Raw genomic sequence first — 17,662 nt, 5'->3', positions numbered from 1 at the left:
ACCGAATACCATTTAATTTTGTAACTTATGATTCTCAAATAAATCTTCTTAATACCCGCAATTTGTTCTAGTTAACGTTGCTTCAGGATGCAGACTACCTTTTTAACAAGGAATCTGATGTTTAAGTGTTCTGTAGATAACTGTAGAATCGCCATTTGTATTATCAAACGATCTTTTTCAATGTGTTCCAAAACATCCCAATGTTTGAATGATGTGTTCTAATGATTTTTGAAAACGGAAGTGCCACCCTTCCACATAATTTATTAGTACTCTGCACTCTATTTGTCTCTTGGCCATAGACATTCCAAAGTGCAGGCGAAAATCTTGGAGGTAGCCCTTTTCTGCCTCTTGCTAGACGGTCTCTTGCATATATTGTCTCAGTGTATGCAAAAAGATCTTGGACGTCATCTTCAAAACTGTCTGCTATTTGGTCTAAATTATCTTCTACATCTTCCAATGAAACAAGAGGAAGGATCAGAAGGCAAAGAAAGCCAATGCAAATGATATCATTTAGGAAATGTTCTCAAAGTCCATGATTTACTGGGTGACGCCAAATGTTTTAACAAACAAGAAATAGACATCCCTTTATCATACTATTTTGCGACGAAATTTGAGCGCATTTATTGCACTGATTTTGAAGATTAATTGTAGCTTGAAATCCGAGTTTATTCTTTGTGCTGTAGCTTTCAAATGCTGGAATATACTTCTTTACATACTTTCATCTTTTCTGACGGAAAGTGCATGTAGGTCTATTGCATAACAGGAAAAATTTTCTCAAACACAAATCCGTTGACTGTGTTTGGTTAGCTGTAAAAATTGTGGAATTGACGTATCTGTAACGAAAAATTGTGGTTAAGTAAGTTGCTATTCGTAGTAGTTAATATTTCTCCACATCATTATAGTCATCTTTTATTATTGTCCTTCACATCAGTATCACTCCAGCTCTGTCTTCTATTCCTTTACAAATGTTCACTAAAGATGCATTTTATATGCAATAATAATGTTGCTTTTTAACTTACAACTGCATATTTTACATTGCTTAAAAAGGGAATACAGAACATTAACAACATTAATTATAATTAAGACAACTTGAAACTCAATTTTTATGTAGACACTTTTTTTATTTGTGAATACAGTATTTCGTTCTAATAATAATTTAGCATATATTTTAATGTAGGCCTAAATACCTTTCATTCACTTTAAGTTACTGTAAAGGAAACGGTTTATGTGTTATTGAATTTACAGCTCTATATCGATAAGCTACCCCTTTTAAATATGTAGTGTGCTTTCCTTAGCCCACAAAGTAAGAGCAACGGATGGTACAAGCCTGCATGATATGATGCAACTTACACTAGCCACGTAATGCAAGGCCAAGAGGAACTCGGTCCAGGGACAGCCCATTGCTCATCTCTATATTTGAAGCTGTCCACTTGTCAATGTTATGTATTTAAACTCAACAGTGACTCAATTAATGCATTTTCAATATGAATTCATTGTCCAGTTTGTTGTTAAACCTGTAGTTAGTATTTAATTCACTGTTAGTTTTTATTCAGTGGAAGGGAAGTTGAAAATTAAAACATTAGGATGAGCCACTTCAACTCAAAACATACAACAGCAGACTGTAAAAAGTAAAACTAACAGGCAGTACACTTGTAAGTTCAATTCACTGATTTATGATAAATGTAATTAGATCTGTAGCTGTGAAAAGAACAATTCGGTGTTTTTCATGCTTGTTGTTTGATGGGGAGGAAAATGAACCAAAGTAGGTGTGACAGATAAATCATCTGACATACAAGATTAAAAAGCACGAAACCTCGAAGGCACACATTAGAAATGCCTTAATTCTATCATTGTTTGGAAAACTGAATATTGCAACACAGCAAATACAGAAAATCAGTTTATATGCATAATAAGAAGGTAAGAACAATAGGTATATCTTAAATATCATCATAAATTGTATAAGATTATATGAAGCATGCCAAAAAGAAGAACGAAACTTAATTATCAGTAATTCGCTTTGCCTAGAGGGCTAGTAAATTTCAATGTAGAATTAGACCATTTCTTAAGTATTCATCTAGGGAAGGCCACTGCACAAACAATACAAAACTAAATTCTCTAAATTGTGCTTAAAGTATGTCTCAGAAGGGAAATACCTAGTAAGGGAAATTCGTGAAGCAGATTTTCTGTCCATCATTGGACATGAAACCAATGATGTTACCAATACATGTCAAAAGGTGACCTTTTTAGATATATCGTGAATGGGAATCCAACAGAGAGCTAAGCATAATACTGAAACATTACGTGCTTTCGCAGACTTATGATGGCGCAAATGTAATGAGAGGTTCAGGCATTCCAAATTTGAAGCGTTCACTTTCCAGACATGGAGTTCTAGCTTTCACTTGTTTCTAACAATGCGGTTCAACTCCAAACTCACTGAGGTATTCACTCACTCAGTCCTGGGTTCGATTTCTTGGACTAGTGCTGTGCTCATGAGTTACTTAGCGGCTAACATCTTCAGATGGCCTAAACCTGCTGCTGTTAAAATTTCGCCTCTGATATTGCTCTGCGTCTCCTCCTCCTTTCGAACTTTCTCCTGCAGTGAAACACTGACATACAGAATGAGGCGAATCTTGGAGCCCACTTAGTTTCTTATCCATAGCCCAAAGACCTCTTACAAGGATGCGTTCACAAATACCTCTTAGTTTAGGCATCATCCTCTCTCTTCCTTCCATTGATAGTGGCCGATTATTTGTAAGATGCAGACCACTGCAGGATGAAAAGTTGGTTCTGCAGATGAAATCAACTCCAAGTTTACGAATCATTGTTTGATGCTTAGGAATCCATTAGAGCTTTGTGCTGTTCATTCTCCATGATAATATGTACACGTATCACTATGCTGCTCTCTTATCACTTACTTCCAGAAGATAATCATTGACATTTCGATTTGCTGATTTCGCTGTTATGTAACTCATGTGTGCTAGAGAGCATCCTTTGAACAGATGAAGCAATTTTAATTCGCCAGAGCATATTCAGTTCCCACAGGAATTGTGTTGGACCATGAAGATCCACACAAGATGATACCAGGTTCTATTGAACTCATTGTGTGGATTGGTATCCTCTGTATGAAATTGGTAGGAATGTATCTGTTTCCAAGTGTCTTCAATAGACCAACTTACACGAAGTCACTTCAAAATGCTCTCTTTATTTAGCTGGAAGACACTTTTCCTGGTGATATTGGGTAACATATTGTTTCAACTCAGTGGAGCAGCTCACATTACTTCAGATCTAGAAGACAAGTGTACTTGGCTGTCAAAATTTCCGAATTTGAATCCCTTGGATTTATTTTTATGAAGACTGTACCTAGAAAAGTTGGTGTGTCCCAGCCCTGGGCATAAAAGGAGAAATGAAAGGGACAGAGAAACCTCCGTCCATGTCCTTTTTGCTTACACCACCTTATAAACAAACTTGCAGTAAAGTTCTGTGCATTAGTAATGGATTTTAGGTTACCAGTGAGAGCCAAAAGTTCGTAAAAGCTGTGATGCCCGCTTGATACAACCCGTCATGGACTTTCCTGCCTGCTCGTACTGCACCGAACCATTATTGTCTTAGCCGGGAAAGGTGGAGTGGGGAGTTAAGGAGTGGTCTGCAGTGACTCAACTGAGTTATTAATGCCAGGCATGCATCGAAATCCAGTAAATATCGTCGAGGACATGGGCCATAGCTCTAGCATCAGATCCTCAATTTATTGATCCAGGTTGCAAAGTGTTTCTCGCTGGGATAAATGTTATAGGGCCTTTGGTCCACAACGTTTCGTCTACTTTTTTGTTTTATCCACTGATACATCTGTCCATTTCATGATTCATCCATTAGTCCATTTTCATGCTTTGTCCATTATGTTTTCGTCCACTATGGCAAAAAAAGAAATAGATGACATGAAACATAATTCATTTGGTGAAAAAGTAATTTATTTAAATTTAAATGTGTTGTTGAATGTACATACTGTTTATGTTATAAACATGATTAGTTATCATTTTCTTCTTCCTGAAGACTTCAGCAGGGTTAATTTTTAATCTTTGAAATTCCTCTCATATGTTTCCATCCACCTGTCGTTCTTGTAGTCTTCATACCATGTAACCATTTCCCTGATACGTTCATGATTATTGACACATGTCTGACTTAATGGTGCACAGACTCGCGTGTGTCCTCCCAACAGTTGAGTAATCACCTGCTCATTTGATTCCTGTTCATTCAGCAAGACTTCCAAAAACTTCCAAATGCTGGGATGATGAACAACCATGAATTTTTTAATTTACTATGCCAACCTTAGATGGCATTGTTAATCTTCTGTTTTCCACTCAAGACTGCTTTGTACACATATTCCATAACCATGTTTCCGGCGTTGCAATTGTAGATGGGAAACACAAATACGTATTCTGAGATGGACGAAAAGTTATGGACATAAAAGGTGTGGACAAAACATATGGATGAACGTAAATTGTATGGAACAATTGGTTGTGGACAAGAGAACGTGAACGAAACAAATTTGGACAAAAGGTAGTGGACGGAAGGCTCGCAAACCGGGAAAAGGCTTGTGCCAACGTAGGGGGGGGGCATTTTTGAACATGGGTTGTAGGTGATAGTAGCCTAGTCTTGGTGTACATATGTTTAGCACAAAAATATAATAAATGCTCCTCGCTGTGGCTTTATCGTTAGTTTTAAGTTTGCCGCAATTTTTTCTCAGTATCCGAATAACCGTATCACGCAGGTGATCCGGGTTCGAGTCCCGGTTAAGTTTGGGATTTTCATTGAAAAATCCAAAGTAACACTTAAGGCAGACAAGGTCGCAGTTGGAGTTTTTCTCGGGGTTTTTCCATTTCCCCCCACGTAAGGCTGGCCTAGAGAGAACAAGATTAACTGTTTCGAAACTTGGACACTGAGCGAATCTTATACATAGTCTGCTGATGTAGACTGGAATTGCGCCTAGCAGGGGTCAGCATAATATAGTACAGTAGTTATCTGAGATGGACGTAGTGCTAGGGTTCGCCGTCCCCTTTCACAATATAAATCCGAATATATCCCCATCATCAAATTGCTTATTGATGGATCCTGAATGTGCCATGCGGAAGTTGCTGACAGTCTATATATAAAACCTGCTTCTTGCAGTTTTTCGCCTTATCTGAATGTCTCATTTTCGGGTTGTTAAAAATAGAGAAAGAAAAGAAGCAAATCAGAGAGCAAATGATCATGTTCAAGCTACAAATTATTTAGTTGGAAGTCAAATAACTCAGGCGTGCTTGCCTGTTGATCCCATGGCGCACTTGGGCGAGAGTTCGACTCGCGCTTGATCTGTTTATTTGTTGGTTTTTTTTCGTGGTTTTTCATAACTGTGAGTCGAATGTCAGGTAATACCTAGCAAATTCTCGGCCTCATCTCGCTATCACAAATTCCGTCAACGCTAAATAACGTAGTAATTATACAGGTCGTTAAGTAACCTCATCAAAAACGTGAAATAAGAAATAAACTCGGAATTTTCCTTCGCTTAGGCTACAATGACTCTTGGCAATACTCTTGTTGACCACATTCAATTTGTCCCATCGAAAGTTGTCTTATCGGTAGTGGCATGGAATTTCATTATTGACGTAGACTGCAGTCTTTATGTAGCTTTAATTTTTTTTATAATTTAATTAACATTTATAATACAATGGAAGAGAAATGTCTCATTTGTGTAATTCAATTATCAACTTCACTTTTGCGCTGCTAGAGATTTAATTTGATTCTCGAGTCCGGAATAAGCCTTTCGCAGCGAGGTATTTGTTCTTGTGTCTGTTGTTAATTCTAATTATGTTTTCCAACGGAACAAATGCAAATAGCTCGCTGAAAGTCTCAAGTTAGCATCACCATGCATGGAAGGTGAAAGGAAAATGTTCCATCTTACGTCGCCGGAAACGGAAATAGATTGCGTGCCCTGATTGTAAATTTGTTCCCTCTGTTGCCACATATCCTCACGGATTATCAGTGTTGCTGCTATAGGTAACGTAGGTGCGAGTTGCAGAGTAAAATTGATAATTGATACGTTACCGTACCTTATTGGTTTTCTTATATATGAGTATTTTTGCATCTGCCATTTTAAAAGACAGTTTCTTTTTTTGCCATTTTTATTAGCAATAGATTTGAGGTCATAAACATGCCAGTCCTTCGAGAGAACAAGGCATGTGCCATGATTGTTTAGGATCTCGTGATATTTTGAAGGAGCAGTTATATGTTCATGCTTTCAGTAGCTTCGAATAACACTCTACTGTCTCATACTTCCAAACCTCTTTCTGTCCTTAAGTATACAATTATCTCGCAAAGAATATAGCCGAAAGAAGTTGCTTCATATACAGTTGCAACGAAAATGTGATTTACTCTGTTTCGAAGTAGTGCGTGCAGATGTGTGATGTGAGAACAGAGATTAGCCGAGAATTTTTGTATAAAGTAGCTCATTAGTACATTATGCAACGAGCCTATAATGGTAGTAATTAAGACGCGAGTATGTTTGTTTATGAAACGAGCGCAAGCGAGTTTCATACGACTTTTTATGCTCGACCAGATTTCTAACTTGAAATTATTCATAAGTATTCATGTTATGGTTATGTAAGTGAGGAGCGGAACTGACCTGAATTGTGAGATGTGCGCAGACGCGAAAGTTTTGATTTTTCCGAGGCACGAAGTCATTGACCTTGATATAATCTATAGAATAACATGAACATTAGTCTTGATATAACCTGGAAATTGATTTAGAATTGAAAAACGAGATGACAAATTGAATTTATTTGAATATTAATTACAATTAACGCTAATTATTATAGTAACAAAACATAACCTTCTGCGACAGTATTGGATTTCCAGCCTCCGTGACTTTTCGCTAATTGTCTTTCGATTGCATATCCGAGAATAATCGATACTTGCGGTTTTATAATGGTGCAATGGTGATTTTCATTGGCTGAACAACTGAATTATAATGAATAGGTGTACTTTAATGAGGTGCATTAAAGGGCTACTACCAGGTGTATAATTACTACATTTCGGCATGGTCGAGCATAATAGTATATTATGCAACGAGCCTATAATGAAGGTAATTAAGAAGTGAGTATGGATATTTATGAAACGAGCGCAAGCGAGTTTCATAATTTTCATACGAGCTTCTTAATTACCATTATAGGCGAGTTTCATACGACTTTTTATGCTCGACCATATTTCTAACTTGATATTATTAATTTTAATTGTATCTGACCTTCAGCAATGTTCCGTATGTTGTGAGATGTGCGCAGACGCGAAAGTATTGATTTTTTCCGAGGAACAGATATCCACATTGACCTTGCTAGGCCGTAAGAACCTACAGAGATAACATTGAAATTAAATTAGACATTGAAAAACGAGATGACAAATTGAATTTATTTGAATATTATTTACAATTAACGCTAATTATTATAGTAACAGAACATAACCTTCTGCGACAGTATTGGATTTCCAGCCTCCGTGACTTTTCGCTAATTCTCTTTCGATACTTGCGGTTTTATAACGGTAGAAAGCTGACCTGTCATTGGCTGAACAGTTGTAACCTGAGTCGTCATTGGCTGAAAGACCTGACCTTTAATGAGTAGGGTACTTTAATGACATGCATTAAAGGTCTGCTACCAGGTGTATAATTACTACGTTTCGGCATGGTCGAGCATAAAAATATTTTTGAGTATGTGGCTCACATTATAGTATTTCAAGCGTTTATTGTTTGGAACATTAAAGGACAATTTTGAGCAAATTTGTTTTTTAGGCCTACTGTTTCTTTCGTCAGGCTTAAGATGAAGCACTATTTTTATTACAGCAAAATTCTTAGAACTGATATACCCGTAAATACAGTTTACGAACACAATTCCCTGTATACAAACGGCATATTGAAAGTAATTTTCTTCCGTATCAGTTAATCACGAATCGTGGATAAAAAAATGTGTGCTACAGTTTATGTAATTGAAATGAATATCTATAATTGCGTGAATCGTTTACGCTGTTCGTGATTGTTATTGTGAGCATGGTTAGGATTGTAAAGATGTTTGGAACTTAAAACAAAATTTTGATATTTATTGTAATTTCTCTCTTTATACTCCCTGCATTTCAATTTAACAAGGCGGAGTCTGGTCGTTAATTACATCATTCAGCTCAAGCGGGAATCAGCCCGAGTTAAACTCCGGATCAGCTCAGCCGACTGACCTACGTCGGTGGCTTTAAAATAGTAATAAATAATAATATGTCATTAGAGACAATTGAATTCATTTGGAAATTAATACCACAGTTAAGTACTTGAGAATTAGATGTGTTTACATTTACTACACGTCATATTCTTAGTCTGAGCGGAACAGCGCAGCTCTTGTCGCTTGAGTGATGTAGCGAACTTCGAGACGTCACCGTATTAACAGAAAATATGACCATATTTCTCGAATGTCAAGCGCATAAACGTTTTATATAAAAAGGATGACTATACGTGAATATTGAAAAATATCACGTTTGTATCAGGAGATAGATAAAGTCACTAGTTTCTTACGTCATTTTTGTTAGAAACTTCTACAAAAAAACGAAAAGACTACTCCGCAGCAGAAAGCATTTTGTGTATTGGAATTTGCAGGGAGGACAGTAACTGGACTCTTGTATGTGACATGCTGTAAAACTGGGTGCTTCCAATTACATTTTCGAACAAGATGATAATAACCCGCCCCATTGCCATCTATAGGTCCGTGAAATGAATTTCCCCAACATCGTTGGATACGACGCGGCGATATCATTGATCTTGTCATGTACGATTTGTCGTACTTCTGGCCATCCAGCTTCCCGGACATACCATCACGCGATTTCTTAATGTGAAGCTGTGTCAAAGACATTATGTGGCATCACTTCAGGAACTGAATAATCCAATCATGGCTGCGATTGAAGATATAACAAGAGAAACATTGCGTGTAGTAGGAAACGAATAGGATAATGTGTATAGGTGACTCCTGGTGCACATATAGAGGGACTACAAAGATCTAAAGTGAAACTTGAATAGAAATTTTAAAATCTGGAGCAAAGCGCGCACTTGTATTTAGATATCCAAATATGCGAAAGAGTTTGAAATGAGATCATTCTTTTTAATACTCGTGTATTTTTTTTATTCTGCGTCTTTAAAAAATGCCATCAAACACCAATTATTATTCTACAATTAACAGTCCTTTTCTTTCATACGATTCTTAACTTGGTCAAATTTATAATCGAAGCGTTTGGTCGAATAACGGTCTATGTTACAATTCTCCAAAATCGAATTTTAATGGAATAATGCTCTGTATAATCTTACACAACGGTCACAAAAATTGTTTTTCAATATTTGTACCAGAGGCATTTCTACACGAGTTCCAACCATCAATTTCATTCTTGGAACAACGGTCTATGTCACTAGCGTATCCAGTTGTTTACATCGTATCGGGAGTTATTGCACGTGAGTTTGTTCTCTTTACGAATATTGGGTATTTGAACTCTTTGATCAAGTTTCGGTTGATCTATTACGTAAAATGGACGACTGCAAAACAGTGACGATTTATACGGTAAATATTGACCGGCTAAATAAATAAAAAAACGATCCAGACAAATTAATATTAATAAGTGGAAAGATGTGTCACGAAAGTCACTGAGAGATAGTGGTCTTGAGTATATGTACAGCAAGGAAGACGAAGTCTCAAGTTAGTGCGAAAGATCCCCTAATGTAATATAATGTAAGTTCCTGTCTCTTATTTTTGCAGTATTTTATTAGTTATATTTTAATTTACACTTTACCTAGTGTTAGTTGGTCTATGTTGTGTTTGGCCACTATAGTTTATCTTGGAATTTTATCACGGTACTTCGTTTCAGGAACAGATTTGTGGAAATTCTTGTAAGGAGATGTGCTTACAGCTTGCTATTGATGTCAGAAAGGAGCTGTTTAAAATGTATTACTCTCTTAAAGTCAGCATTTAAAAACTGTGATTGTTATTGCCTTCATTATTAATCAAATTTATACTTAACAAATAAGCCATCTGTTTGGATGGATACTGAATATTCGGGACAGAGGTTCAAATTCCATCCCCCAACAATTTCTCAACTGTAGTATTCAATTTTCTTTATTCATTTGTTATTGTTACAACTTTCACTAATTTAATGGTGTCCCTACATCTCAATACTTCAGTTATTTTCTAATAATAGCACATAGATCAATATTGTATGTTTATTCATAATATGACATTGAGTGTAACTTCAATAAATTACATGATGTAAATTAATATTAATATATAGCATTTAAAAATAAATGTCATAATCATTTTGTTCATAATTTAACCTTTTCATTAATTTTGTATATTTCATAATATTCTGATTGTATAAAACCGTTTATTATCTGTATTCCCCAGTAGCATTTCTGTGGAGTTAAAATGTTACAAACTTCTATTATGTTTAATATGACTTTCAATAACGTACAATCGGATACTTCGCTGGGTGTACAGAACATATTGATGGAATAATTTATGAGCGGAATTACGATATAAGCAGTAACATGAGCTGCTGCCAGGAAGTCAAAAGGAGAATAGCTATGACCAAGGAAGCTTTTAATAGAAAAGGGAGCATCTTCTGCGGACCTCTGGAAAAATAACTGAGGAAGAGACTAGTGAAGTGCTTTGTATGGAGTAAGGCATTGTATGGGGCAGAAACATGGACATTACGGCGAAGTGAAAAGAAGCGAATAGAAGCATTTGAAATGTGGATATGGAGAAAAATGGAGCGTGTGAAGTGGACAGAGAGAATAAAAAATGAAACTGTGTTGGAAAGAGTGGGTGAAGAAAGAATGATACTGAAACTGATCAAGAAGAGGAAAAAGAATTGGTTGTATTACTGGCAGAGAAGATACTGCTTACTGAAGGATGCACTGGAAGAATTGGTGAACGGTAGAAGAGTTCGTGGTAGAAGAAGATATCAAATCATAGACGACATTAAGATATATGGATCATATGAGGAAACGAAAAGGAAGGCAGAAAATAGGAAAGCTTGGAGAAAGCTGGGTTTGCAATGAAAGACCTGCCCTTGGGCAGAACACTAAATGGACGAATGATTTTTGTTCCTCCTAATCCTTCTGCACAGTTAGCAGATTGTAACATAGATCATTATTCGGCCCAACGCTTCAATCTTTGAAAGACAATTTTCGAGCAAGAAACATATAAATAATTTATTTTAGGAGCAGGTTATGGGATAGAAAAGCTGTGAGCCACTTACCAGTCATTGCAAGTTGCATCTTACAGGCGACTTTATTCTCCGCCAGATGAAAACATCTGTATCTCTCACTACATCTCACTATTATCCACATCAGCCATTGAAAATATTGAATGAAGATAAAAGTCGTCTGATTGATTAGAAGAAAGTCTGTACTTGTGCAGGAAGACAGGAGACAAAACCAACTTTTTCAGCTTCGGGGATACTGAAAATAGTATTTAAATCGAGTCTGCAGAATAAAAATAATGTATTTATGCTTCGATTAATCATAAAGTGAAAGATAAAGTACATTAAGTTCGCCCTTAACAATGATGTTTTCGTTGCAAACACTCCGCGACTTCCACAGAGGTTTCATACCTCGCTTCGCAAAAATGTTACGTCACAGAGACGTGTTCGCTTAGTTAACAATATCGCTAATGAAAGTCATTGTTTCATTGTAACCTAATTTAAAACTTACGAACTCATCTGGCCACTGCTTCATTATCTTAATACTACCCAAGACTAAGTCGAAAACATAAATAAATGTTTACCGGCACTCTTACGGATAAATTAAGTGAGCAAATTCGATACTCCTAGTCGTTACAGCGATTGTTAACTACATATTTCTTTCTTCTTCTTTTCTTTTTTCTTTTATTCTTCTTTTTCTTCCTTCCTTCCTTTCTTTCTTTCTTTCTTCTTTCTTTCTTCCTTACTTTCTTTTTTCTGCCTTTTTCTCTTTTCCTTCCTTCCGTTCTTTCTTCCTTCCTTTTTTTCTTCCTTTTTATTTTTTGTTTTTTCTTTTCTTCTTTCTTTGTTTCTTTTTCCTTCCTTTCTTCCTTTCTTTTTTCTTTCTTCCTGCCTACTTTTTCTTTCTTTATTCTTTCTTTCTCCCTTCCTTCTTTCTTCCTTTTTTGTTTATAACACGATATAACTATGGTGCATTTGTTCATAAAATTTAAATAAGCCACCGGCGTGGCTCAGTCAGTTAAGGCGCTCGCCTGACAGTCTGAAGTTGCGCTCGGACGCGGGTTCGATCCCCGCTTGGGCTGATTACCTGGTTGGGTTTTTTCCGAGGTTTTCCCCAACCGTAAGGTGAATGCCAGGTAATCTACGGCGAATCCTTGGCCTCGTCTCTCCAAATACCATCTCGCTATCATTAATCTCATCAACGCTAAATAACCTAGTAGTTGATACAGTGTCGTTAAATAACCAACTAAAAAAATTAAATACCGTATTTAACATCAATATAGAACTACAACAGCTGATGGGGTGCAGCACCCCTTGGTGTTCCGTATGACTAACCTAATATAATATAATATACGAGTAATATAATTATAATATTATAACACTTTTTGTATTAGCTTATTTATGCTGCTATGTTTATTTATTATGTTGGTATAACTGTACCAGTAATATTAGAATTTATCGGATTTTATTTTTCATGAAAACAGTATTGTTCCATTCCGTGTGCATCCTTGTGTTTCATTTTATTTTATGTATTTAAACTGATTTGTGTCAGTTTAGGATATCATAACCTCTTTTATGATTTTGAAATAATTACTCTGATAAAAAACACTAAAATTCAAATTTTAAAATGTTTAAATTCTTTCAATTAGCAACTTAATATGCAAACTAATATTATGTAATTATATGTATTAAAACAGATTTGTTTGAATGTAATACAATAGAAACATAATGTTATGTTTTTCTTTTGGTAACGTATTCCATGTATAAGTTTGATTCCCGGTATGGCGAAGGTTAAATTCACAGGGCAGGCTAATGCTGCTCATCGGTGTGATTACTACCACCGAGGAATCGGAGATTACGAATAAAGTTCTCCATCGGTGATCTCCGATACTATCGTAGGTGGAACAGGGGACATACGGAGGGATGCGGTGGTTCGTAGCGAAGGGAAGTTGGAGGACGTAGAGCTCAAGGACGACCGGCGCGTACGGATTGAGGATAGTTGTGAGTGGAATAAAATGGCACGAAATCGTATATCCGTCGCATGGAAATTCTTTAATTTAGTTGATAATAATAAAGTCGCACGCCGTGAACTTTGTGGGCGAATTTACTCTAAGGGTGGTGGTACTTCGAATTTGTTAGACCATTTGAAGCGATCGCACAATCGCGAACTTGAAGAAAGTAAGTAAGTAAATTTAACTGTTCAAAACACATTTGAACTCTTTTAAAAAGCGTGTTTACTTTGATTTATATATAAAACTTCTAATAAATATTTTCATGGTTTTGTGTGCAGACAGAGTAACATTGCGAATGAAAAACTGAAAAGCAGAAGAATTTCAGCAAAAAAGGACCCTTTAAGATTGATCCAGCATATTGTTACGAGATGAAACTCTAAACTTCAGTGATAAGCCGCTTACTTGAAATGAAATATGAGTTAGTGATTGTGTTGCCAAAAAAGCCAAACGCTCCTAGGACGCTAACAGGTCCGTATTTGGAAATCTCTATGGCGTGGACCAGGTTAGATAGATTCTCTGAGTAGGTATAAATTTTAAAATGTAGGTACTGTATGTGAGTGTTTAGGCTAACATTAAGAGCCGCGGTTGTGGTACTCGTACTTGCTGTCAAAAATAAATTATTACCATTCAGATCCACATTGACGGTTAATTAGTGATATCATCGTTTTCGTAGTTTTAAAATTACGCAAAACATTTGATACAATTTTTTTAGCTGCTTTAGTGCTATTGTTCCAAAGGTCCACAGTATAGAAAAAAAAAAGTCTTGAAATTTCTATAAAACGTAACTTTCGAGGCAATAAAAATCATATATAACTTATATTGAATGTTTAAAAGACAACTTGAGTTATTAGATTAAAATATTGAGTTTCATTCTGAAACTAAAGAAACGTGTGGTAATAATATAATTATAATTATCCTTAAGTTCATATCCGCTTGTATTTTTTATTACAGAGGGAGAGTGACGCGTTTTAGAAGAGATAGTTCAAATACTGACACCCTTTAACACAATGATCACAATCCTGTCTGGTGAAGAGTCTTAATAAACTATTTTGGACAGTAAACCTTAACCTATTGATACCACACGTTTCTTTTGTTCCATTCTGAAACTCCCTTAATATATTTTACGTTAAACTAAACCGATTAGAATAATAATTGACAAAAACTGTTTGTGAATAAACGAGTGTTTCCAGGAAAATTATAAATGTTTAGATTAGCTACTGAAAAGCTTTACTTCTGTGTTAGTTTTCAGTTAATTTTAATGTTATTAATTTGATCAATGACATAAAACTAATACGCCTTTCCACATATATTATGAATTTCAAAATTAGAAAAAAAACTGTCAGCTAACATAGTACTTCAAGCAAAACAAGAAAAAAAGAAGAGCCGAAGAAAGAGAGAGAGAGAGAGAGAGAGAGAGGTAAATAAAAAAGAGAAAATAAACAAAAAATTACACACTTAAAAGATACCCGGATGTCAGCGGACTTCAACCACTATCTGATCCGATTAAAAGAATGCTCAGCGGAAAATGTATGTCTGCGCCACAGCACTTATACAACCTGCGCGGCATCAGTCGGAGGTAACCGGAGGTCTCCGATTGAAAGCGCACAAACAACCGCTCCGGAGAAAAACCTAATCATAAGCAGCACTAGGGCAGGCTCAACTAGAATGAATATAATGAGCTAGGAATCTTTAACTTGATCGACGAAATAGATCAAAGGAAAAAATTAACATAGCACATTAACAGAATGTCCGAAACGTGCATAGCAAAAATATCTATGAATTAGAGACCAAGAGGACAAATAAATATGGGTGAACCTCGTCTCAGAAGGAGGAATCAAATTTGATAGGGAGAATATATTGAGAGCAGCGGAACGGACAATGGGACCCATGTTTTGTTTTTGACGATGATGATGATGATGATGATGACGATCACGATCACCTTAATAATAATACAAAATGATGATTGACTGTAAATCGGCCACAATGGTTCACTTCTTGTTCTTTTCCTCGCAGGCAGAACACTAGTAGAAACAATAATATGCCTACTAAGCACGTAAATGTATTTAATGTGTGTTATAACTACTGTATGTTCCTTTCAGATGAATGTTTATTTTTTTCCAGACGTATAGGTCTAACCTATATAGTGTAGTTTTACGTAAACAAGAGTAGACTAGGAAATGCAGGTAGACAACTTCACGAATTTTTCAAAACTATGGTGGTCATTGCGTCAATATATAAATACAGAGTTTTTTTAAACTTTGAAGAGGAAAATAATTTGTAATAACATGATGCAGTTAATTTTAAGTTTTCTTAAAACAGCTGTTGTATTAATTGGTGTAACGAGAGTCTATGAAGAATTGTGAATAAATGTGTCAGACTAGAGCAGATTGAAATTAATATTTCGATATTATGTTTATAACTAACAAAAGCATTCTTAATTATTGCGTTATAGACACTATAGGCTGTTGCTGGTAGCTGTCAATGAATAAAGGCACATGTGTACATTTATTACTATTTCATATCTTCCTCTTTATTTGTATCAGACGATTAGCGGTCAGTACGTCTAAAGATTTAATGTCTAATACAGTAATGTCTAATTCCTAAGTCTAACGACAGAAGATCTAAGAAAGCAGGTCTAATAAGTCTAATGTAAAATTAAATCCATTACGACTATGTCTGACTTTCAAAGTTATTGTCTAATTCCTTAGGTCTAATGACAGAAGGTCTAAGAAAGTGGGTCTAATACCAATATTCCTAATGTAAAATGAAATTCGATACAACTATGTCTAACCTACAATCATGTCCATTACTTCTACGCCTAACTTCAAATGTTGTCTAAGCTATGAAAGGTAAAAAATATGCAACAGATGTCGACTCCTAAAATGTTTGATCAGTCAAACAGGCTAGCTGTTTGTAACTATCCCCACAGTAGGTTTTCACCTGACGAGGAAGAGAGATTTACTCTTCAAAACGTTGTGCTACAATTTTTTTTTAATTATCAATGGAAAAAGTCCAAACTACTTAACCATTGCCCTTATTGTACCATGAAATTAATGGACATTGCTACTACAGCATTAGATCATACTTAATTAGACATTGTGATTAGACCTAATTCAAAATTAGATATTTTGGCATGAAACCTTTTCCAATTAAACGATTTTAGACATTGTTTCCAATTAGATATTTCGACATTAGACCATGCGTCAGTGGACATTATTTGTGATTAGACTTATTTCAAAATTAAGACATTTTGGCATGAGACCTTTTCCTAATGTACATGGATAAATTGTAGACTTATTTTTCATTAGACGTAATTGCTGATTAGACATTATGTACTTTAGACCTCGTACGTTTAGACGTACTGACCTGAAAGCGTATCAGATATTATTTTATAGATGAAGTTCTCACTGTATCTCCGAGAATACGTTTCATTGGTTGATGAGGCCGTACATTTCCTTTCTAGGCAGTAATATTGAGACCATTGGAAATTGCTGGAATACTCCGTAATATCAAAAGGAATGCTAATATCGAAGGTAAACGTTCTTTAATGTCTTTCTCCATAATAGATTTCAAGATTTCCAAGTTGTACTCATTATCTCGTCAGTATGCGAACTCGTATCTTCGACGTAGATAATCAATTAATTAGGTATTCATTGAGTAGGTAATTATGTAATTCTTAGAATTGTGTACGTTTATACTAACTTAATTTAAACCTTTAAAACCAAATATTTTCTCCAGCCAATTATATTTTGTACATCAGAATGGGGTAATAGGTACAGGTACAACATCTTGAGGTCGTGATAGTATCACAGCTACTGACAGTTGTACGAGAAACGTGTACGTGCCCTGCCAACTTAACCATGACACGAGAAAGCGAGAACCTCTCTAGCCTCCTTCTCCTAACAAAGATTGCATCTTTTCATATTGGCCACCGGCTCAACCGTACATACTGAGAAAAAAATTACACTAAAACGACTGCATTTTGTTTACCTTAATGCGATTCATGTATGGCTGCAGTCGTCATCAGTAACGTTGTCAGTGGCAGGAGCAATTTTAGAACCATCTGGTCCATATGGCTTGCAAGTGCGCTGAATGGCGTGTATTGCCCATATCGAGGTTAGATTAAAAACAAGTTCCTTCGGATACGTACCGTCTGCTAATTGCTGCAATGTGTGACACATTCTTGGATCTGTTTCAATTTTGGAAATTGCTTTTTTTGACATCGAGTGTTGAATCTAATATTCACATCAGAGTGGGTGAAAGCTCTAATTAACGTGACTAATCTAGCAAGAAAATTAAGACACAAATACGGGATTCTCGATGCTGGCATCTTACCAACTGTCCGTCCCAGCAGTTGTAATTCATCCGACTGTCAGGACAGCAAGCCGAGCGTCGCAACTGCTGCGAAC

General features: G+C 35.9%; 1 long non-coding RNA gene across 1 annotated transcript in view; it reads right to left on the bottom strand.

Annotated features, from left to right (window-relative positions):
- The window catches only part of LOC138705884 (uncharacterized), a 22,475-nt gene extending 4,813 nt beyond the window's left edge, over positions 1-17,662 (bottom strand). The window contains exon 1 of the long non-coding RNA XR_011333845.1: positions 17,589-17,662. This is a non-coding gene — a long non-coding RNA (uncharacterized lncRNA). The remainder of the gene's footprint in view (positions 1-17,588) is intronic.

The sequence above is a fragment of the Periplaneta americana genome, chromosome 9 (assembly GCF_040183065.1).
Source record: "Periplaneta americana isolate PAMFEO1 chromosome 9, P.americana_PAMFEO1_priV1, whole genome shotgun sequence".
NCBI lineage: Eukaryota > Metazoa > Arthropoda > Insecta > Blattodea > Blattidae > Periplaneta > Periplaneta americana.
The sequence above is the reverse complement of the archived record's forward strand: the minus strand, read 5'-3'. Positions and strand labels throughout refer to the sequence as shown.